We start from the raw sequence: 25,526 nt of genomic DNA on the forward strand, positions 1-25,526 counted from the left end.
CTCTCTTAGAATGAATGAATTCAGCCGAGTTGCATGATAAAAAATCAACATGCAATGAACAATCCAAAGGGAAATTAAGAAAACAACTCTATTTACAATCACATCAGAAAGAATAACATACTTAGGAATTAACTTAACCAAAAAGGCAAAAGACTTGTATACTAAAAACTAAAAACATTGCCAAAAATAATTAAAGAAGATAAATATATGGAAAAACACCCGTGTTCATGGATCAGAAGACTTAATATCAGTATGATAATACTATCCAAAGTAATCTACAGATTCAATGCAAACCCTATCAAAATCTCAATGATGTTTTTTGCAGAAATAGAAAAAATATCATAAAATTTATATGGAGTCTCAAGGGACTCCAAATAGCGAAACAATTTTGAGAAAGAACAGAACTTACTCATGTTGTTTCCAAAACTTACTACAAAGCTATAGTAATGAAAACAGTGTAAGTATAGACCTAATGACAGAACAAAGAAATAAACCCTCACACCTATGATCAGTTGATTTTTGACAAGAGTACCAAGATCATTTAATGGAGAAAAGATAGTCTTTTCAACAAATGATTTTGGGAAAACTGAACATCCAGATGTAAACAAATGAAGCTGTTCCCTTACTTTTTACTATACACAAAAATGAGCTCAAAATGGATGATAGACCTAAACATAAGTGCTAAAACTAAAATGCTTAGAAGTAAGTGAAGGGAAAGCTTCAAAACATCAGATTTGGCAATGATTTCTTGGCTGTGACACCAAAAACACAGGTAAAATAATTTAAAAATATATGCATTAGACTTCATTTAAACTAAAAACTTTGATTCATCAAAGAACACTATCAAAAGAGTGAAAGACAACCTACTGAACAGCAGAAGTTATTAATAAATTATATATCTGATAAAAAGTTACTATCCAAAATATGTTAGGATCTCATTAACTTAACATCAAAAAAATAAACGATCCAATGTAAAAATGGGCAAAGGACCTGAATAGACATTTCTTTAAGCAGGACATACTTATGCCCAACAGACATATGAAAAGATGTTCCACATCAGTTATCATCAGAGAAATACAAATTAAAACTACAATGAGATATCACCTAACATCTGTCAAAAACGGCTATCACGAATAAGTCAACAAATAACAAGTGCTGGTGAGGATGTAGATAAAAGAAACCCTTGTACACTGTTGGTGAGATTGCAAAGTGGTGAAGCCACTTTGGAGATTCCTCAAAAAATTAAAAATAGATCTGGCATACATTCCAGCAATTCTACTTCTGAATATTTAACTGAAGGAAACAAAAACACTACTTTGAAAATATACATGCACTCCTATGTTTACTGCAGTATTACTAGTAATAGCCAAGATGTGGAAGCAATCTAGATGTCCACCAATACATAAATGGATAAAGAAGAGGTGGTATAATGGATTATTACCATAAAAAATAATGAAATCTTGCAATTTGCAATAGCATGGACAAACCTAGAAGGTATTATGCTAAGTGAAGTCTGACAGAGAAAGACAAATACTGTGTGCTTTCACTTATACGTGGAATAAAAAAATGAATAAACAAAACAAAATAGAAACCCACACATAAATATGTAGAACAAGCTGATGGTTGCCAAAGGGGAAGGTGGAGGATGGAAAAATTTTTAAATGGTGAAGGGGCAATCAATCAATCAATCAATAAAATTGATAAATGTAAAGACTAGAATAATCAAATGGAAAATAAAATAAATATGGAACTGAGTCATACAGAGAACAAAATAATGAAGAAACCCAGGAGAGCTATGAGATTTGATCAGAAAGGCAAATATAAAGATAATAGGTAAATGGAAAGGAGAAAAGAGAAGTGGGGAGAGAGCTTATTAAAAAATAATAATAATAGCTGAGAACTTTCCAAACCTGGGGAAGGGCATGGACATACAAGTCCACCAAGCCAATAGAAAACCCTATTATCTCAATGCAAAAAGACCTTCTCTAAGACACTGTCAAAGTGTTCTGAAACTGTCAAAAACTGGTGATAAAAAAAGAATCTTAAAGGTAACCAGGAGAAAAAGAATCCCCATTAAGGCACTAGCGGAATTCTCAGCAGAAACTCGATAAGCCAGGAGAGAGTGGAAAGACATATTCAAACTGTTGGAAGATAAAAACTTCCAGACAAGAATACTTTGTCTGGCAAAGTTATCCTTCATCTTTGAAGGAGAAATAGAGACTTCTCCAGACAAACAAGATCTGAGGAAGTTCACCATACTAAACCTGCACTGCAAAAAATGCTCAAAAATTTCTACAAGCTGAAATAAAAAAAAAAAACACTAATCAGTGACATGAAAACATATGAAAGTACAAACACTTTGGTAAAGGAGAAAAATAGACAAAATGTGACTATATTAGAATAGTGTGTTAATCACTTAACTATAGTAGAAGTTTCAATAAAAAACAGTATTGAAAAGAGCTATAGCTACTATAATTTTTTTAACAAATACGCAGCATTAAAAGGAGGACATAATCCTTCTACTATGCATTTAATATCACAATTTCATATGCAAAGTAACTATCTCTCCATTAAAATTGCAAGGGTGGTATCACAGGACAGAAAGAACTATTTTTCAGTCAAGAGCCAATAAATTGTGACTTTAAGCCAAAAACAAGAGACAAAGACAGTTTTGATATAATGATAAAAAATTCAATATATTAAGAAGATATAACAATGGTCAATATTTAGACACCCAATATCAGAGTATGTAAATATGTTAAGCAAATAATAACAGATCTGAACAGAGAGATTGACAACAACACAATCATAGCAGGAAAAGGAAACTTCAATACTCTACTCTCAGCAATGAATAGATCATCCAGATAGGAAACGAAAAAGAAAACATTGGAATTGAGCTACACTTTAATCTAAAGAGACTTAATAAACATATACAGAACATTCGATCCATCAGCAACAGAATACACATTTTATTCAGGTGCACGTGGAATATTCTCCAGGCTAGATTATATGATAGGACCCAAAACAACTCTTAGCAAATATGAGGATCGAAATCATACCAACTATCTTTCCTAGCCACAATAGTATGAAACTAGAAATTAACGAGAAGAGGAAAGCTAGAAAATACAGAGATATGTGGAAACTAAAAAACACACTACTGAACAACCAAAGTCAAAGAAGCATTCAAAATGAAAATAAATCATTACTTCAAAACAAATAAAAATGGAAATACAACATAACAAATCCTACGGAATGCTGCAAAAGCAGTTCTGAGAGGCAAGTTTATTGCAATAAATGCATATATCAAGATAGTAGAAAGATCTTAAATAAACCTAACTTTGTACCTTAAAGAAATAGGAAAAGGACGAATTAAGCCCAAAGTTAACAAAAGGAAAAAAATAATAAAAATTAGAGTAGTAATAAATGAAATAGGAATGAGAAAAGCAATTGAAAGAATCGACAAAACTATGAGCTATTATTTTTAAAAGATAAGCAAACTTGACAAATTTAGCTAGACTAACCAAAAAATAAATAAATAAAAGATAAGACTCACAAATAAAATTAGGAATGAAAGAGACATTATAATGTTACTACAGAAATACATAGGATCATAAGAAACTACTATGACAATTATATGCCAACAAATTAGAAAACCGAGAAGAAATGAATAAATTTTTAGCAACACACAACCTACCAAATTGAATCAGGAAAAAAAAAAAGAAAATGTGAACTGATCAATAATGAGTAAAGAGATTAAATCAAAAGCCCTCAAACAGAAAACACCAAGATCAAACAGCTTCGCTGGTGAATTTTACCAAACGTTTTAAAAAAGAATTAATGTAGTGCCATACTGGCCATCGCGGTGGCATACCGGAGCCCTCCTCAGTGTCATCAGAAACATGGCAGAGTGAGAGACGTCCCCAGATCTCTCCCCTTGAAACAAAAATGAGCTGAATATCTAAAACGCAAAACAAAACAAAACAAAACAAAACAAAACCAAAAAAACAACCAACCTGCACACCAGCATGTCTGAGCATGTGAAATCTGTGCATAAGTGCTACCACAAGTCAGAACCCCGAGAGTCAAGTGATAGACTGTGAGAAATAAAGAAGCTTCCTCTCCCAGCCAGAGCTCCCTGTAGGAGGAGGGAGAAGGGAGAAGGTGCGGTGGGTTCCCTGAACAGCCCTGCCTGGGAGAGCTGTGAGCTCCATGCAACAGCTGTGGTGCTCAGGAATCAGGGCAGAAAACACAGTAGTGAGTATGGCAGAGAAGCAGGGATGGCAGAGGAACAACAGTTGATTATTACCAACTGCAGCTACAAAACGTGAGGCTGAGCCTCAGCTATCATTCCTCAACCCAAAAGGCCCAACCCCCAAATCTGCCAAGACCGAACATCACAGAGCCCAAATGCTACAAAGCTGTCACTAACCCTGACAAGGACTGAGACTGAGGATAATGAGCATGATTAAATATCTATTAGGGGGAAAAAAGGCATTATTAAGACTTTATGTAAAGCAGAGACCAAAGAGGATTAGACACCACATATTGGAAACCAAAAGAAAAATGCCTTCTTTGAAACAAACTAAAGAGAGACCTTTATATAATAAATCTTCTTTCTGGAAAAAAAAAAGGCAGAAATAAGCAGAGAAATAGTTCATTAAATGCCATGAAAAAACAAAATGACAAGCCATCTCAGAAAGAAAGAGAAAAGTCTCCAGAAAATAAGCTTAAAGACATAGAAATATGTGACTTACCTTATAGAGAATCCAGAATGGTACTTCCGAAAAAAACTCAGATCCACAATAATTCATTTTAACAATTCCAGGAATTGAAAACACAACTAGATCAGTAGAATGAGTTTTTTAGCAAGGATATTGAAACCATCAAAAAGAACCAAATAGAAACTCTGGAGATAAAGAACACATTAAAAGAAATGAAGAACAAAATAGCAAGCTTGGGAAATAGAGTCGACCACATGAAGGAAAGAATCAGTGATATTGAAGACAGAAATCTAGAAATAAATCAGAAGAAAGAAAAGAGAAATCGAAGAATGAAAAATAATTAAAAAGAAATACAAGAACTAGCTAATAACATCAGGAGAGGAAACATAAGAATAATGGGCATTCTCAAAGGGGAGGAAAAGGACCAGGGACTAGAAAGCATTTTCAGACAAATAGTTGACAAGTATTTCCCAAATCTAAGGAATGAGCTAGAAATTAGAATTTAAGAAGTCAACAGAACACCCAATTATCTCAACCCAAAAAAGACTTCTCCAATACATATTGTATTAAAATTATCAAAAATCAACGACAAAGAACGAATTCTCAGGACAGCCAGGGAAAAAAGGACAGTAACCTATAAAGGAACACCCATATGATTATCGTCGATCTTCTCAGCACAAACCTTACAAACTAGAAAGGAGTAGAAACAAATATTCAAACTATTAAATAAAAAGAACTATCAACCAAGAATAATGTACCCAGCAAAGCTCTCCTTTTAATATGAAGGAGGAATAAAGACCTTTCCAGACATACAAAAATTGAGGGAATTCACTATGAGGCTTGCATTACAAGAAATACTGTAAAATAAAATAACAAAAAATATACGTAATTGGGAGTAAGGTAACTATCAGGCAGATAGAAGAAGAGGAGTGCAACCCTTATAAGGAACAGGGCATTATAAGCTTAAAATAAGAAGAGATTTGCTATAGCAAGACAATAATGAACGTTCAGCATACAAACTGAGACAACAATGACTAAAAATGGGAGGATTCAAAGATCCAAATTCACAAACAGGAATGGAGATAAGACAAGTGCAGAAAAAAATGGAAGACTGTGTAAATGTGTGTGTATCTCTCTCTATATATATATATATACACACACGAATATTACATATTCGTAATGCTAATCACATGCCAAAGATTCAGAACTGAAGTTTATAACATAAAACAAGAAGGACCAGGGGGAAAACCCACAAAACCAACCAAAAACAAACAAACAAACAAAAAACAGACACAGGAGGACAAGGAAACAATGGAAACACCGACCTAACAGAAAGTAAAATAAAATGCAGCTATAAGAAGATCTCACATTTCAAAAATCACCCTAAATATAAATAGACTGAACTCATCAATAAAAAGGCACAGAGTTGCACACTGGATAAAAAAATAAAACCCAACCATATGCTGCCTCCAGGAGAAACATCTCAATTCCAAACACAAATATAGACTCAAAGTGAAAGAGTAGAAAATTATATTTCGAGCAAATGGCATTCAGAGAAAAGCAGGAGTGGTGGTAGTAATATCACGCTAAATAGACTTCAAAATAAAAACGGTAAGGAAAGATACTGAGGGACACTTCATATTGATAAAGAGAATCATGCACCAAGAAATCAGAACATGTATTAATATTTAGGATCTTAATCAGGGAGACTCAAAATACATAACAGAACTAAAGTGAGAAACAAAACAAAACACAATCATAGTTGGGGACCTAAATACCCCACTCTCAGATATGGACAGATCATCCAAACAAAAAATCAATAAGGAAATAACATCCTTAAATGACACATTAGACCAAATGGACATAGCTGATATTTACAGAGCCTTTCATTCCAAAATAGCTGCTTTTACATTCTTCTCTAGTGCACGTGGAACATTTTCAAGGATTGTCCTTATACTGGGACACAGAGATAACTTCAAAATATAAGAAGGTTGAAATCATACCAACCATATTCTCTGATCATGTTTTGAAGCTGGAGATCAACTGTAAAAAGAAAGCAGGAAAAACAGCAAATATATGGAGATTAAACAACATGCTACTGAAAAATGACTGGGTCAGAAAAGAAATAAAAAGAGAAATCAAGAGATACATAGAAACAAATGATAATGATAGTGCAACATATCAAAACGTTTAGGACACAGCAAAAGCAGTCATAATAAGAAAGTTCATATCATTATATGCCTCTCTCAAAAACAAGAATGAGCCTAAATATACAACCTAATGCTTCATCTTAAAAAACTATAAAAGGAAGAACAGATGAAGCCTAAAGTCAGCAGAAAGAAAAAAACAATAAAAATTATAGCAAAAATAAAATAAATTAAAACAAACAAACAAACAAACAAACAAAAAACAGAAAAAAAATAAATGCAACCAAGAGCTGGTTCTTTGAGAAGTTTAATAAAATTGACAAACCCCTAACTAGACTCACTAAAGAAAAAAGAGAAATGACACAAATAAACAAAATTAGGGATGAAAGAGGACAAATTATGACAGACACCACAGAAATACAAAGGATCCTAGAAGAATACAAAGAAAAAGTATATAACACCACATATAATAACCTAGAAGAAACTGACAAGTACTTAGAAAGATACAACCTTCCTAGATTGAATCAAGAACTGGAAAATCTAAATAGACTGATCAGCAGTATGGAAATTGAAAGAATCATCAAAAACCTACCAAAAAGTAAAAGTCCAGGACCAGAGGGCTTCACCAGTAAATTCTATCAAACATTCAAAGAAGATTTAATACCTATTGTCCTCACTCTTCCAAAAAGTCAAAAGGAGGCAATACTTCCTAACTCATTTTATGAGGCCAATATTCACAACTTGATTAATGTGATATACCACAGAAATTAAAAAATAAGAATTGTATCGTCATGTCAATAGATGCAGGAAAAGCCTTTGACAAGATACAGCATTCATGTATGATCAAAACCCTTAACAAAATCGGTATAGAAAGAGAGTACCTTAACATAATAAAAGTCATATATGACAAATAGTCAGCCAACATTATATTTAATGGTGAAAAATTAAAAACATTCCCTCTAAGATCAGGAACAAAACAAGGCTATCCACTATCCCCACTGTTATTCAATATAACGTTGGAAGTCCTAGCGAGTGCAATCAGTCAAGAGAAAAATATAAAAGTCATCTAAATAGGAAATGAAGAAGTCAAACTGTCACTATTTGTGGATGATATGATTCTCTACATAGAAGATTGTAAAGATTCCACAGAACACTACTAGAAACAATAAGCAAATACAGTAAAGTTTCTGGATACAAAATCAATGTTCAAAAACTCATAGCATTCCTATACTCTAATAATGAATTGTCAGAAAAAGAAATGGAAAACATAATTCTTTTTGCAATTGCAACAAAAAGAATAAAATATCTAGGAATAAATCTAATGAAACATGTGAAGGACCTATATAATGAAAACTATAAGACCCTATTAAAAGAAATTGAAGAAGATACAATGAAATGGGAAGATATTCGTGTTCTTAGATTGGAAGAATCAACATAGTTAAAATAACCTTATTATCTAAGGTATTATACAGATTTAATGCAATCTCCATCAAAATCCCATCGGCGTTTTTTAAAGAAATAGAACAAAAAATCATCACATTTGTATGGAGGCACAAAAGACCTCAAATTGCCAAAGCCATCCTGAGAAAAAAGAATGAGGCTGGAGGCATCACTCTGTCTGACTTGAAATTATGCTACAAAGTGACAATAATCGAAACAGCATGGTATTGGCAGAAAAACAGATACACGGACCAGTGAAACAAAATCGAGAGTCCAGAAGTAAACCCATGTTTATATGGGCAAATAATTTTCGACAAAAGAGCCAAAACATACAATGGAGAAAAGAAAGCCTCTTCAATGAATGGTGCTGGGAAAACTGGAAAGCCACCTGCAAAAGAATGAAACTAGACTGTTGTCTATCACCACACACCAAAATTAACTCAAAATGGATTAAAAACCTGAATATAAGTCCTGAACAATAAAATTCATAGAAGAAAACATAGGAACTAAACTCAAGGACCTTGGACTTAAAGAGGATTTTAAGAATTTGATCTCAAAGGCAAGGGAAGTAAAAGCAAAAATAAATGAATGGGACTACATCAAAATGAAAAGTTTCTGCACTGCAAAAGAAACCATCAACAAGGTAAAGAGACAACCATCCAAATGGAAAAATATATTTGCAAGCAACATCTCTGATAAGGGCCTAATATCCAAAATAAAAAAAAAAAAGAACTCGCCTAACTCTCAATAAGAAAAAAAAAAAAAAAAAATGATCCAATTAAAAAATGGGCAGAGGACCTGAACAGACACTTTTCCCTAGAGAACATACGAATGGCCAAAAAATATATGAAAAGATGCTCAACATCTCCAGCTATTAGAGAAATGCAAATCAAAAACACAGTGAGATATCATCTCACGCCTGTTCGAATAGCTGTTATCAGTAGGACAAGTAATAACAAGTGTTGGAGAGGATGCAGAGAAAAGACAGCCCTCATACACTGCTGGTCACACTGAAAATTGATACAGCCACTATGGAAAACAGTATGGAAGTACCTCAGAAAACTGAGAATTGATCTACCATATGATCCAGCAATCCCTCCGCTGAGTATTTACCCAAAAGACTTGAAAGCATACATCTAAAAAGATATTTGCACACCGATTTTCATAGCGGCATTATTCATGATGGCCAGGACATGGAAGCAACCGATGTGTGCTATGATAGATGATTGGCTAAAGAAGCTGTGGTACATATGTATGATGGAGTATCACTCAGCCATAAGAAGAGATGATATACTGCCATTTGCAACAACATGGACGGACTTTGAGATAATCATGTTATGCGAAATAAGCCAGACAGAAAAGGTTGAAAATCACATGATATCACTTAAATGTGGTAATTAAATCTAAAAGCAACAAATGAATAGGACAAAGAAAGAGACTCATGGACATGGACAATAGACTAGTGGTTAGCAAAAGGTGGGGGGAGGGGGGAGGCAGGTGGTGTAAAATGGTCAAATATGTGGTGACAGAAAGAAATCTAACTATGAGAGGTGAACGCACAATGTAAATATATAATTGCCTTACTGTTAAAATGTACAGATGAAACTTACCAAATTTTATTAACTAATGTCATCATAAAAGAATAAATTAATAATAATAATAAAAGAATTAATGCCACTTCTTTGCAAACTCATCAAAAAAAATTGAAGAGGAGGAAATACTTCCAAACTCATTCTATGAGTCCAGTATTAACTTGATAATACATTAAAACAAAAGAAAAGAAATCTATAGACCAATATACCTGATAAATATATATGCAAAATATCTCAAAAATATATTAGCCAACCAAATTCAAGAACACATAAAAAGATTATGCACTATGACCCAGTGGGATTTATCCCTGGGATGCAAGGATTGCTCTACATACACAAATCAGTAAATGTAATACATCGCACTAAAGAAATAAAAAGTTAAAAATTACGTAATCATTGTAATAGATGCAGAAAATGCATTTTAAAAATACAATATCCTTTCATAATAAAAATCATCAACAGATTGGATATAGAAGGAACATACTTCAACATAATGAATGCCATATACAACAAACCCACAGCTCACATTATACTCAATGGTGAAAAAATTAAAGTTTCTCTTCTAATACCAGGAACAAGACAAGGATATTCACCCTTATCACTCTTTTCCATATAGTGTTAGAAGTCCTATCTTAAGCAATTTGGCAAGACAAACAAAAGTCATCCAAATTGGAAAGGAAGAAGTAAAATTGTTGCTATTTGCAAATAATACAATTTTGTATATAGAAAACCCCTGACTCACCCAAAAAAGTTGTTGGAATTAAACAATTTCAGTAAAGTTGCTGGATATAAAATTAACATACAGAAATCAGTTGCATTTCTTTACACTAATAATTAAACATTTAAAAAGTAATGAAAAATATCCCATTTACAACAGCATCAAAAACAATAAAATACCTAAGAAATAAATTTAACCAAGGAAGTAAAAGATCTGTACAACAAAAATTATAAGACTCGAAAGAAAACAGAGACACAAACAAATGGGAAGACATCCTGTGTTCACAAATCAGAAGAATTAATATTGTTAACATGTTGATAACACCCAAAACCATCTATAGATTCAGTGCAATCTCTTTCAAAATTCCATAGCATTCTTCACAAAAACAGAAAAAAAAAATCCTAAAATTTGTGTGGAATTACAAAATACCTCTGGTAGCCAAAGCTATCTTAAGAAGAACAAACACACCTCCTGATTTCAAACTATACTGTAATGCTATAGGAATAACAGCATGGTACCAGCATAAAAATAGACATACAGATCAATGGAATATAATAGAGTCCAGAATGAAACCTCTGCATATAATATGTGACAGGACAGTCAAGAATACCTGATGGGGAAAGAATAGTCTCTTAACAAATGGTGTCAGGAATACTGGATAAACACATGTAGAACAATAAATTTGGACCCCTATCTTTCACCACTCACAAAAATTAACTGGAAATGGATCAAAGACTTAAACATAGGACCTGATACCATAAAATTCCTAGAAGAAAATGTAACAAAGAAGCTCTCCAATATTGGTCTTGGCAATTATTTTTTTGGACATGGCACCAAAAGTACAAACAAAAGGAAAAATAAACAAATGAGACTACGTCAAGTTTAAAAGCTTCTGCACAGAAAAAGAAACAATCAACAAAATGAAAAGGCAACCTACAGATTGGGAGAATTTTTGTAAACCATATATCAGGTAAGGGGTTAATACCCAAAATATATAAAGAACTCATACAACTCAGTAAGGAAAATAATAAACAATCCAATTTAAAAATGGTCACAGGAACAAAGTGACATTTTTCTAAGGAAGACATACTAATGGGCAACATCACTAATGATCTGGGAAAGGCAAATCAAAACTACAATGAAATATTACCTCACACCTGTTAGAATTATTATCATCAAGAAGACAAGAGAACAAGTTTTGGCAAGGATATGGGAAAAGGCAACCCTGGTACACTGTTAGGGGGAATGTAAATTGGAGCAGCGCTATGGAAAACAATATGAAATTCTCCAAAATATTAAAAATAGATCTACTATTGATCCAGCAGTTTCACTTTTGGGTATATACCCAAAGGAGATGAAAATAGGATATTGAAGAGATTCATGCACTCCTACATGTATTGTAACCTTACTCATAATACCCAATATATAGAAACCATCAAAATGAATGAATAGAAAATAATAATAATAAGATTATTGTTCAGCCATGAGAAAGAAGGACATCCTGCCACTTGCAACAATATGGTCGATTGGATCTTGGGGACATTATGCTAAGTAATGTAAGTCAGACAGAGAAAGACAAATACTGTATATTACTTATATGTGGAATCCTAAAAGTCCAAACTTATAAAACCAGAGTAAAAAAGGTGATTATTAGAAGATGAGTTGAGGTGGGGGGATTGGACAGATATTGGTTAAGTGTGTAAACTCGCAATCAGTAGTTAAATCTTAGAGATCTAATACACAGCTTAATGAATATAGGCAACAATATTTATTATAATAATCAAACTTCATAATATTCATATTTTCTGTGTCTCTATTTTAGACTATTTGATCTGTCAAAATATAAAAAAAATTAAAGTTTCCGCTAATAGTGTCTCTATCAACTTATCTTTGTATTTATGCATTTGCTTTATTTATTTTAATATAATAATATTAAATGCAGAGTCAGGAAAGTTATCCCACATGTGTGGAATAATAACTCTTATCAATTAGTTTTAAATTAACTCATTTTTCCATTTAATGGTGTTCACCTTTAATTCTACTTTAACTTTTAATTGCAATCCCTGCTTTTGTTTTTTACGTCAAGGTGATTGATATTTTCCACTGTTTCAATTTTAAATACTTTTGTCACTTTCATTGTACGTCTTATGAACAGCATACAATTGGATTTTGGTTTTTAATCCAAGTTGAGTCTGTCTTTTTTAAAAGAGACATTTGATCAATTTATATTGACGGCAATAACTGATATACTCAGTCTTATCCTGCCATCATGTTTATTTTAATATTTTGCTTTTCTTATTGTAAGCAAAGTTGTGAGTTTTTTAAAATTTTTATTGAGAAATATAATATACAGAAAAGTAAAGAAATATATATGCACAATTTAATGAAGCAATTATTGCCACCATCCTGGTAACCCTCAATGTGATACTTCTAATCATAACTCTTCCCTCTTCAACCAGAGGTAACCACTTTCATGATCTTTGCAATAAACAGTTTATAGCTTATAGTTGTTCTATTTGTGTATGCATCTCTAAATGATATCATTTAGTTTTCTGTTTTAAAATTATGTATAAGTAGAATCACAGACAATGTCTCTTTTAATGTCTTGCTTCTTTCACCTAATAGTACATTTTTGAGATTCATATACGTTATGTTAAATTGCAGTTAATTCATTTCTTATTGCTTTGTAGTATTCCATTGTATGAATATACCAAAATTAACTTATTAATATACCTATGTCAACTTTTTGAGAGTATTATGTGCATGGTACATTTTTTTTAGTTCTTTTTATTTTAAACTTTCTATATTCTATGTTTTGGAAGTATTGTTTTATAGATATGGTAAAGTTAGATTCTTGTGTTCTTACTGTTGTTTCAATTTAATCTGATAATTTTTGGCCATTAGCTGTAATATTTAGTCCATTTAAATACAATGTAATTATTTTATACTTGAGTTTCAATCTATTTTCATATTTTATGCTTTTTATTTTTTCCATATATTCAATGTTCCTATTTTCTCTCTTGCCTTCTTTTGCAATAATTCTTTTTAGCATTCCATTTGCTTTCTTCCTGATTTATGTTATTGCAGCAATTACTCTCTTGATTTTTCAATCTCAATATACATTGTTGTTATTTGTTTATTGTTTATTTAGGCTAACCAGATATTAATTGCTCTCTTTGCTCTTTATTCTTACTTGTGCATCAGATCTTCCATTAGAATTATTTTCTTTATTTTTTTTTATTTTTAGACATAAAATCTTTATGGTGATGCTGTACAGTTAGAAGTAAATTAAAAGATGTCAACATAATTTATATATAACATTGTCATTAAAGAAAAAAGTAATCCTCAGAACTGCTTCTCTGAAATCTCTGTTTCTGGTCCATATGTCTTTCCAGTAGTTTTTGTTTTGTTTTATTTTTTTATGGTGACACTGTCTAATAAAATCCAGTAATTTTCAAATGCACAAATCAACAGTAAGTCATATATATTTTGTATTGTATGTTCACTGTCCATAGTTAGATGTCTTTCAGTCACCACATATTTGATCCTTTTACCCCATTTACCTCCACCCTGCCCACTACCTTCTAGTAATCACTAGTCTATTGTCCATGTCCATGAGTCTTTGTTTGTAACTTTTAGGTTTATATCCCACATATAAGTGATATTATATGATTTTCAACTTTTTCTGTCTGGCTTATTTTGCTTAGCATGATTATCACAAGGTCCATCCATGTTGTCACAAATGGCAATATTTCATCTCTTCTTATGGCTGAGTAATACTCCCTTGTACATATGTACCACAGCTTCTTTAGCCAATCATAGGACACTTTGGTTGCTTCCATATCCTGGCCACTGTGAATAATGCTGCTATGAAAATCAGTGTGATAATATTTTTTTGGATATATGCTTTCAAGTCTTTGGGGTAAATACCCAGTAGAGGGATTTCTAGATCATGTAGTAGATCAATTCTTAGTTTTCTGAATAACCTCCATACTATTTTCCATAGTGATTGTACCTATTTGCAGTCTGACCGGCAGTGTATGAGAGTTCCTTTTTCTCCACATCCTCTACAACACTTCTTATTACTTGTTCTGTTGATAATAGCTATTCTAACAGGTATGAGAAGGTATCCCGTTGTGGTTTTGACTTGATTTCCTTAATAACTAGCGATGTTGAGAATCATTTCATATGTTTGTTGTCCATTTGTATGCCCTCTGGGGAGAAGTGTTTGTTCAGATACTGTGCCCATTTTTTGATGAGATCTTTTGGGTTTTTTTGTTGTTGTTATTGAGTTGTATGAGTTCTTTGTATATTTTGGATATTAGCCCCTTATCAGAGGTGTTGTTTGCAAATATACTTTCTCATTTGGATGGTTCTTGAGTTTCATACAAATAGAATCAAATAATATGTACTCTTTTGTACTCTGTCTGCTCTTATTCAGCATAGTACTTTTGAGATTCATCCATGGTATGTGTATCAGTAATTTTTTCTTTTTATTTTTGAGTAGTAATTCTTGATTTCAGTATATCATAATTTATTTACCCATTCTCCAGTTCATGGACATCTGAGGTGTTTCCAGATTTTGGTCATTATGAATAAAGTTGCTATAAACATCTACTTGAAAATATTTTTGTAAACTTTTTTTTTTTTTTGCTTTTTTGTTTTTCCTGGGGTAGAATTACTGGGTCATGTGTTAGGTACAGGAGTAATTTTATAAGAAACTACCAAAATATCTTCTAAAGTGATTATAACAAGATAACTATTAAATAAAATCAAGGCTTAAAATTTTTTCACCATGGAGGAGATAAGAATTTATGGCTCAAATCCATCAGAGGGGCTAACTATTACTGTTTCTCAGGAAATATGTTTCCTTGACCTCCAAACCACCATTGCTTAGCTTCAGGACAACTTTTCCTGTAGATGCTTGGTGAGAGTACACTTTTGATTTACCTTATCCTGTGGTCCAGCCTTTTTCATCCCATCTTTATGTGGGGACAGTCTCTCCTTCTTAGGCTGACCATGGGATTTGCTTCTGAATGGTCATCAAAATCAAAGATCAAGTTTTCTAGCATCAGAGAATGCCCTCAGAACCCAAGAGGCTGCTGTGCTCTTCTTACATTTTTGGGTTCCCATTTTCCCTTAGATTTTGGACAGCCTAATCATTACATCTCAGAAGCTTTTTGATGATTTTTTAAAAAGATCTTTTAAATTTTATCCAAAAATTTAGATGTTTTCAAAAGGATTTCCAGCAACCACCAGAAGCTAGGAAAGAGGTATGGGCCAGATTATCTCAGAGTCATCATGCTGACAACTTGATCTTGGCTGAGATAATAAATTTCTGCTGTTAATCCACCTAGTTTGTGGTACTTTGTTATAGCAGCCTCAGAAAACTAACACATTATTAGAAGAAATAGCAGGAATTTCTATGCAAGAATTCACTAGTTTGAAAGAACTAGGGGAAAGCACAAATCCTGGGAGCAGACTGTGTTGATTTAAGTACAGTATAAACTGTCAGGGGTGAAGGGCCCTAGTAAGTATTAGGACCTCTGATGGTATTGACATGTGGAGTCAAACAACAAACCCCTGAGAGCTGCTCCAAAGATATAGCTGGCAGAAAGTGGATAGACACTCTGAGCTGTAGAATTTCTGGTATTCCAATAGACAACATGAACTCAGACAATAAACATATTGGTTGATTCCCTGTGATATGATTTAATATGTTCCTCTGTCTCCTGTCCTTCTAATAAACAGGAAATATACTATAGTATCTACTTCAAGTGTGGCACAGATTGTAATGGACAAGACCACCCCAGAGGACAATTTAGGGGCCACAGGCAGCAATGAAGTATGAAAAACTGTGTGAAGTTTTCTCAAAAAATTAAAAATAGAAATATCCTATGAGCCAGCACTCTCATTTCTGAGAATCTTAAAAGAATTGAAAACAGGATTTCAAAGAAATATTTGTATTCCCAGTTTCATTACAGCATTATTCATAATAGCCAAGATGTGGAAACAACCTAAATGTTCATCAATTGATGAATGGATTTGAAAAATGTAGTATATACATATAATAGAATACTATTCAGCTTCTATAAAACAAGGCAATTCTGTCTTATGTTATAACATAAATGAAACAATAGGAAATTATGCTAAGTGAAATAAATCAGTCACAGAAAAGACATGATTTCATTTAATTAAGTATCAAAAGCAGTCGAATTCATAGAAGCAGAAAGTAGAATGATGGCTGCCAGGGGCTAGAAGTAAAAGGAAATGGGGAGTTGTTGTTCAATGGCTAAAGTTTCAGTCATGCAGATTGAAAAAGTTCTAGAGAATAGCTGTACATTATGCGCATATAGTTAACGGTACTATACTATACACTTAAAAATTTGTTAAGAGGATAGATCTCATGTTATGTGCTTTTTACCACAATAAAAAATAATTTAGCTATTACAACGGTAAACATCCAAAAAAATGTCACTAAACTGTTGATAAGACTATGGGAAAATAGGCACTATACATTGCAAAATTGTACAATCTTTAGAGAGATTTGGCATTAGCTGACAATATTACATATGCATGTCCTCCATATAACCTTTGACCTGGAAATCCTACTTCTAGAAATCTATCCCACAGATACACTGGCAAAGATATAAAAAGATAAAAAGTTACTCTCTGCACAAATTTACTCTCTGCAGGACTATTTGTAACACCAATAACAAAAACATAATGGACTACTATGCAGCATTAAAAAGAAGTGAGGAACATCTCTATTGTTATAGACTGTATCTCCCCAACCTCAAATGCATGTGTTGAAACACTACCCCACAGTGTGATAGTACTTGGAAGTGGAGACTTTGGGAGGAGAAAATTAGATTTAGATGAGGTCATGAGGATAAGGCTCCTATGACAAGATTAGTATCCTTATAAGAAGAGGAAAAGTGTTTACCTAGAGATACATACAAAAATAATTATGAATGTAATAGTACAGTATCTTGGATTGTCTTCAAAAAATATAGAGGAAAGGAATAAGTGAGGGTACAGATGAAATGAGATTATCCATCAATGATAGTTGTTGAAATGGAGTGACAGGTACCTAGTAGTTCATCATACTATTCTTCTAATCTTTTCACACAACAGACAAATTATCTAGCACAGTCTTCCAAAAAATAAGTGAATTCATATAATTTGGTTCCCTTAACATTGTACAGGAGGAAAAAGAAAACCTTTTTTTCTCTACCCTCTTAAAATCAGTGGCTAGGGTCTGTGAATCAAATTGACAAAAGATTAACAGGAGAAAAAGGTTTATTCTATGTGCATTGGGCAGGGGGTTGGGGAGACTCACAGAAATGAAGTGAAAATTCCAAAGAGATGGTCAGTCACAGAGGCTTATATACTATTTCATTTTAGCAAAAGGTGATAAATTTCTGCAGAAGTCACAAGACAAAGGAAAAGTGTTTTGGGCTTTTAGAGGCAGTAAATTTGGGAAAGTAAATATATAGGAGAAACTAATAGAAAATAAAGATTATTTAGTGAGGTTCATTTATGTAGTCACATCTTGATACTGTCTCCATCTCTCGTGATAAAGATTGTTCTTCCCGTCCTGGAACGAGAGGGCATCAGCTTCACAAGGGAAATGTTTACCCTGATTTTAGGCAGACAAAGAGAGGGCAGAGAAGTTTTCTTATGTCTGCTTTTTCTCAATCCCTTTCATTTCAAAATAATCCTATGCCAAAGTGGTATATTCAGGGGGGAGGAGGGGACAGGGGAGGATATTCTGATGACTTCCAATGTCTTCAAGATAAAAGTTATCTTGTTTAAAGGAATTAGAAATTTCTTTCCTCCTCATATCGTCCTGGGCTCTATTGGCAGCTCCATGACCATTAGGGAACCAGACTCCTTCCACTCTGTTTCTCTGCCATCCTCAAATGCATCCTCAATGGTTTCCATCTCATCATTCATGCTACTCAAGATCTTGCCATGATATCCACATTCTAGACAGCAAAGAGAAGGAAAGGATGAAGAACAGTATGCCTATCTCTTATTACAATAGCTAGCTGTTACAAATAATTAGCTGAATAATTCTCTGCATAAGGTATAAAGTTCTAAGAAATTATCATTCTTTTCAATAGGCCTGATACACTAGATCCCTCTTGCAAAGTAGGAGGTTTCTCACATTTCCACCAATGGCTAATATTTTCTGGTAGCAATAAAATAAAATTTCACACTTTTTCCCAATTGTTTGTGCCATTATGCAAGGAGAAACATACTCTGGCATTTAAATAAAATGTCTTTTGGTATGGAAAATGGCAAGCCTTATCCCATAAAACTTCAAAACCAATCTAAAATTGGTATAAGAACTACATAGAGTGATTATATAATTTAAAATGGAGTGGAAATATTAAAATTGAATTTTTAAAGACCAAAAATACATATTATTTTTACATAGATGTCAGTGAGATATTTCAGTAGTACCATCTTGAGACTAAAATAAAATAGGGCTGATGTTTGTTTCTATTCTCATGTGCACTTTATTCTGGATTCTCATCATCTTTAATTTTCTTGTTCTTGTAAAAGGCTTACTTTAACCTAGGGCTTTTTTGGTAATAAGACCTTTCCAGAGATCTCTGGTTCAATGGTACTCAATAAATCTTTGAAAATAGTAAAATTGGAAGCAACATTTTAAAATGCCTAGGACAATCATATCCTGTCTCACAAGCATTAGAATTAGTACTCAAGAAAGATAATTTTTTATAAATTATTGACAGCTCAGTGCAGCATACCTCACAGTATCCTGGAGGTGATCTCTAAGAGCTCACTCCTTAGTGAGTAAAGCCAAAACTTTCTTAAAAGGCTAGTTATTAGATTATTATGGAAAATCTAGTCTCTGATTCAACAGTGATTCTCCACTATTAACAACTTGATAATGGGTAGGCTTCAAGGAATAATAAAGAAAGAAATAAAAGACTTTCTAAGCACTTCTGGTGATGCATACCTCATTATTCCAGGCATAGATGAGATATCCAGCTGTTGAAAGTTTTTATCTGAATTTCAGAAGAACAATAAAATTTATACTTCTAAAGAATGGAGTATTAAACTTATTTGTGAAGAATATATACTGTTTTACTTTTTAGAGCAACATTTAGTGAAATAATTTTGTTTCCTTAAAACTTGACTTTGTAGCTTCTAAACATAATTAAGTCATACTAACTATACTATTGTGGGAATTCATTTGGATTCCCACACTTGGTATAAAGATTATTTTTAATTGAAAACATTGAGCTACAGAAGAGGCAGAGAAAAAATATCTAATCTGAACTTCCCATATCTGACTAAAGCAAAGTCTCCAGATAAATACAGCTGCCATTAATCCCCCTTTGAGGGTGTTTCCTTTAAATTCAGCTTCCATGGAGACAGACAGCCGATTTTTATTAGCATCAAAAAGCCCAATAGAATCTTCCATGCTTTCCCATTAAAACTCTAAACTTCCCCTTGTTAAGTTGATATATAAATCTTTATTCTGGCTATTCAGTGAGTTACTCATTACTAAGCAACTGCCAAGTGCACACATACCTAAACTTCATCTTTTCTCCTATTGATCTTTTTATTGTCGATTAATTCACAGGCCCCCAACCATTTGACTCTAAAATGGTAGAATAGACTTCCTCCCAATGTTACCCAAGTCTCTAAGACTACTCTTCTTACAAAGACCTGTTGACTGAAAAATAACATCAGCTAGGTATTTTATCACCAAAAAGGATTTATTCAGGAAAAAGAAAGGGTTGTAAGCCAGGGCATGCAGAAATGGCAAGCTACTCAGGCCTGCATGTCAATATGTAAGGGCATTAATATAAGAGAAAAGGAAGTTAATGGAAGGAGAAGTTAGAACCATAGAGCTTTATTATAAACACAGAATTCTTCCTTTTCCTGTATAGGGTTCTTGTATAGGGTTTTCTTGTACAGGGTTCTTGAGTTTACTCAGAGTGCGAGAACTTCCATGAGCCCTAGCTCCTCCCATAGATCCTCCTGACTGATTATGTTTGCTTAAAGTTCCAGTTTGTCTTTGTGAGACCTATATTGAGGGTGGGGATAAAATAATGTAAACTCAAAAGTAAAAAATCAATTTTTGCATGCTAAAACAGAATATCTTACATATCTGGCTAATAGCTTTGGCCTGGTATGAAAAATATTTTTCCATTTTCTCCTGTCCTCAAACTCTCAAGAGCTATGCCACCTAATCCTAAAGTTTTCTCCAGGAGGGTGATAAAATGGGATTGATGTTTAGGTGAATACATTAAATACATTTCTTTATTTATCATTTAATGATCTTCTATTTTGTATCAGGTATTGAAATAAGCAACTGAAAATCCTTAATTCCAAACATATAAAAAGAACTGCAAAGCTGTCATTCAGCAAAGCATTTGAAGTCTTGTTTCCCAGCATGTCCTCTGTTTGGCTCAAACCCTTATTAAAAATTTCTATAAGTTTGGATATTCTTACATCTATAGCTTTTAAGTGAAGTAATGAAAACAGATGAGTAACATTATGAAAAATAAACTGGTAGGAGATGAGACCAAAAGAGAAACTAGATAGCAAACCCTACATTAAATACTTCAGAAGGAACTTCATGAGAAGTAGTATAAAAGGCCTCATTAAAATATTAAATAATCAGATTGATTGTAATATAAAAAATACCCATATAAGGGAAGTTCCTGTCAAGATGGCATAGTAGTAAACACTGTGCTCGCCTCCTCTTTCAGCCACATCAAAATCACAACTACACTACAGAACAGCCATTATTGGGAGTCACCTGAAGTAGCCTAACAGAAGTCCTACAAGTGTGGACATACACAACAGGCCATCTTGTAACTGGAAGGCCACCGAGTCTGGGGCTCATTCTGCCTGTGCTGTTTAGCCAATAGACCAACACAGGAGTTGAGATATTTAAATGCTCTAGTGATATGAGAAGGCTGGAGGTTAACACTTCAAAACTGACTTCCTTTCTCTGATTTAGGGTATTTAAGGGAAACTCTGGGCATTATTCCAGAGGCTGCATGATGCTTCGGAGCATCTGTTGTGCTTCATGAAGCCGTTCCTCTAGAAACATGGTCCTTCAGTGGTGTTAGCAACCCAGGAACAAAATTGGGAGTAGTCTGGAAAGAATGCTAGACCAGAAGAATTGTGATCAGTAAGCATAAGGACATTCATTAATCATAAGTTCCAGGGCAACTTTCTATGGGAAGGGACGTTCCAAGTTCTGGGTCAAGCTGTAGAGGACAATCTATTGGTAAGTTATAGAGCAAGGAAAAGTAAGGCTGGGGACACTATAAGGCCTTCACCACAGGGGTCCCAACCAGGCCCTTCTTCAATCTCAAGACTGGTAGGCAGAGACACAGATTAGGCTGGTCCCACATCCAAGTGTGGTGGTTAAAAATTAGGAGGGATCTCTCAGCTACAGAGGTTCCCTTGGAGAAGCAAGGGGTCTAGGCCCCACACCAGGCTCCACAGCCCAGGGTTCCAGTGCCAAGAAGAGTAGTCCCCACAACTTCTGGCTGTGAAAACCAGCAAAGATTATGGCTGAGTGAGGTAGAGGGAGGCTGGAGTTGCAGGCATTCCTCTTAAGGGATCTTCTAGTGGACTTATTCACTGACAGACTCACTGGCTCTAAGTTCCAGCACTGAGGCATCAGCTTGAAAGGCACCAGGGACATACAGGGAGGAAACGAATTATCTGGTCTCAGAGCAAGTGCTAAAGGGGCAGATTTCTCCCAGTCAAAAGTGCTGGCAGAAGCCATTTTTCCTTTGGTGAGCTGTCCCCACACCCAGTGTGCAGATGCTGGCAGCCACCATATCTGAGACTCCATCAAACTGGTTAACACTGGTCACTCCACCATGGTGATTCCTTGAGACCCTGCCCCACCCAACTTGCAGGCCCACCCAAGCCATTTCCAGAGGCTTTTCCATACAAACAGCCTGTCCTGGCTCATGCTGCAGACTTTTCTAAAATCTCTCAAAGGTTCACAAAACCCAAACAAGCAGTATCTGGCCTCAGCATGCCACATACCTCTTGCTGAGCAGTCCCAAGCCTGGCACTAGCAGCAGCTAGCCTTGGATTGCAAATTGGCCTCTCGAGGCACTTCCAAGCTCAGTGCAAGTGGAGGCTATTTGCAGATTGCTTGGTGATTCTTGCCAGGTAGCCCCAGGCAGTGCAAAGGCTTCAGCTGGAGCCCTTCCCCCACTACGCCACCCCCCACCCCCCACCGCAAGGAGGCCCCTAGCTGGCATTCCCAGTGGCCAGCTTCAGACTGAGCTGGAGCACAACCCAGGATTGCATCTGAGGATGACACACACAAGGGGCAGACTCAGCAGGTACCAGAGCCCTGCTAAAGTGAATTCTGCTCCCTATGGTCAGCCACTCACCAGCCAGTCCTCACAACAGATAACCCAAGGGTCAATCCCCACCCCCATTGACATGCAAACAGCAACTAAGTCTCAACTACAACAGGAGGGAAAACACAACCCATACAAGGGACACACCAGGAGCACCTGGCCCAGATGACCATGGGAGACAGAGCCACAGGACCCCACAGGACACCTACTACATAAGGTCACTCTATTAATACTGGGAGAACTAGGACCCTTGCCTAATACATAGAAACAAGCACAAGAAGGCAGCTAAAATGAGGAAACAAAGAAATATGTCCCAGATGAAAGAACAGAACAAAACTCCAGAAAAAGAACTAAACAAAATGGAGACAAGCAATCTACCAGATGCAGAGTTCAAAACACTGGGTATAAAAATGCTCAGTGAACTGAGGGAAAGAGTGGATGATCTCAGTGAGAATGTTAAAAAGAGATAGAAAACATAAAAATGAAGATAGAAAACATAAAATGGAACCAGTCAGAAATGAAGAATACAATAAATGACATGAATTCATTAGAGGGGATTGACAGGAGATTATTTAAAGCAAAGGATCAAATCAGAAATTTAAAAGATAAGGTAGCATAAACATCCAATCAGAATAGCAAAAAGTAAAAAAATCCAAAAAAATGAAAATAATTTAAGGAGCCTCTTGGGACCACATCAAGCATAACAACATTCACATCATAGGGGAATCGGGAGGAGAAAAGTGAGAGAGAAAGAAATTGAAAACCTATTTGAAGAAATAATGATGGAAAACTTTCCTAAGCTGGTGAAGGAAATAGATGTACAACCCCAGGAGGCACAGAGTCCCAAACAAGATAAATTTAAAGAGGCCCACACCAAGACACATCATAATTAAAATGCCAAAGGTTAAAGACAAAGAGAGACTCTTAAAAGCAGCAAGAGTAAAGCAGTTAGTTACTTACAAGGGAGCACCCATAGACTGTCAGCTGACTTCTCTACAGAAATTTTGCAGGCCAGAAGGGATTGGCACAAAATATTAAAAGTGATTAAAAGTGAGCACCTACAACCCAGAAAAGCTATCATTTAGAATCAAAGGACAGATAAAGAGCTTCCCAGACAAGAAAAAGCTAAAGAAATTTATCAATACCACACCAATATTATAGGAGATGTTAGAAGACCTTCTTGAAGAAGGAGAAAAATGAGAAGGAGGAGGAGAGGGGTGAGAGGAAAAAGAGGAAGGAGAAGGAGGAGGAAAAGAAAAAGAGATCAAAAATATGAATAATAAAATGTCAATAATGACATAACTAACAACAATTACTTTAAATGTAAATAGATTAAGTGCTCCAATCAAAAGATAAAGTGGCTGAATGGATAAGAAAACAAGACCCTTACATATTCTGCCTACAAGAGAATCATTTCAGATCTAAAGACACACCCAGACTGAAGGTAAAGGGATGGGAAAAAGATATTTCGTGAAAAAGGAAACAAATAAATAAAAAGCCAGGGTAGCAATACTTATACCACACAAAATAGACTTCAAAACAAAGGCTATAACAAGAGATAAGGAAAAACCCAGTGACCCCACTTCCAGGTATTTATCCAGACAAACCCACAACACTACTTTGAAGGGACATGTAAATCCATATGTTCATTGCAACGTTATTTACAATAGTCAAGATATGGAGGCACCCTGGGTGTCCATCAACGGAGGAAGAAATAAAGGAGAGGTGATTCACATATACAATCAAATATTGCTCAGCCATTAAAAAAAAAAATAAAATTTTGCCATCTGCAATAACATGGGTAGACCTAGAGTGTATTGTGCTGAGTGAAGTAAGTCAGACAGAGAAAGACAAATGCCATATGATTTCATTTACATATGGAAGCTAAAAAGCAAAATAAACAAAACAGAAAGAAACTCATAGATACAGAGAACATTTTGATGGTTGCCCGATGGAAAGGAGATTGGGGGATGAGTGAAAAACAGAAAAGGATTGATAAGTACAAATTGGCAGTTACAAAATAGATGTGACATATAGCATAAGAAATATAGTCAATAATATTAGAACGATGTATGGCATCAGATAGGTACTAGATTAATTGGGGTGATCACTTAATAAGTTATATAAATGTATAAATCACTATGTTGCACATCTGAAACTAATATAATATTGTATGCCAAATGTAAATGAAAAAATTTTAATTTATTAAAAAAATAAAATACTTTACAAAAAATACCCACATAAGGCCATTTTCCTACACCTCATACATTGCTTAGTACTCGTTACCATTATCTACAACTTTTCTACACAGATGTATGTAAGGTTGAGAATGAGTCATCACAGGATGTGCCTCCATGATATCAAGATTGTTTTAAGCTAGAGGCAAATAAGATCCTGTGGGCTCAAGAGAATCTTCTGCCCCCACTTAACTATTCAGAAGAATTGGAATTAGGAGCCTTGCCCATAAGAAATTATCAAAGATAACACTTGTTACCTATCTACAGGGCAGAGCAAACTTCTAA

The sequence above is a fragment of the Pteropus medius genome, unplaced genomic scaffold (assembly GCF_902729225.1).
Source record: "Pteropus medius unplaced genomic scaffold, Ma_sr-lr_union100, whole genome shotgun sequence".
Taxonomy (NCBI): domain Eukaryota; kingdom Metazoa; phylum Chordata; class Mammalia; order Chiroptera; family Pteropodidae; genus Pteropus; species Pteropus medius.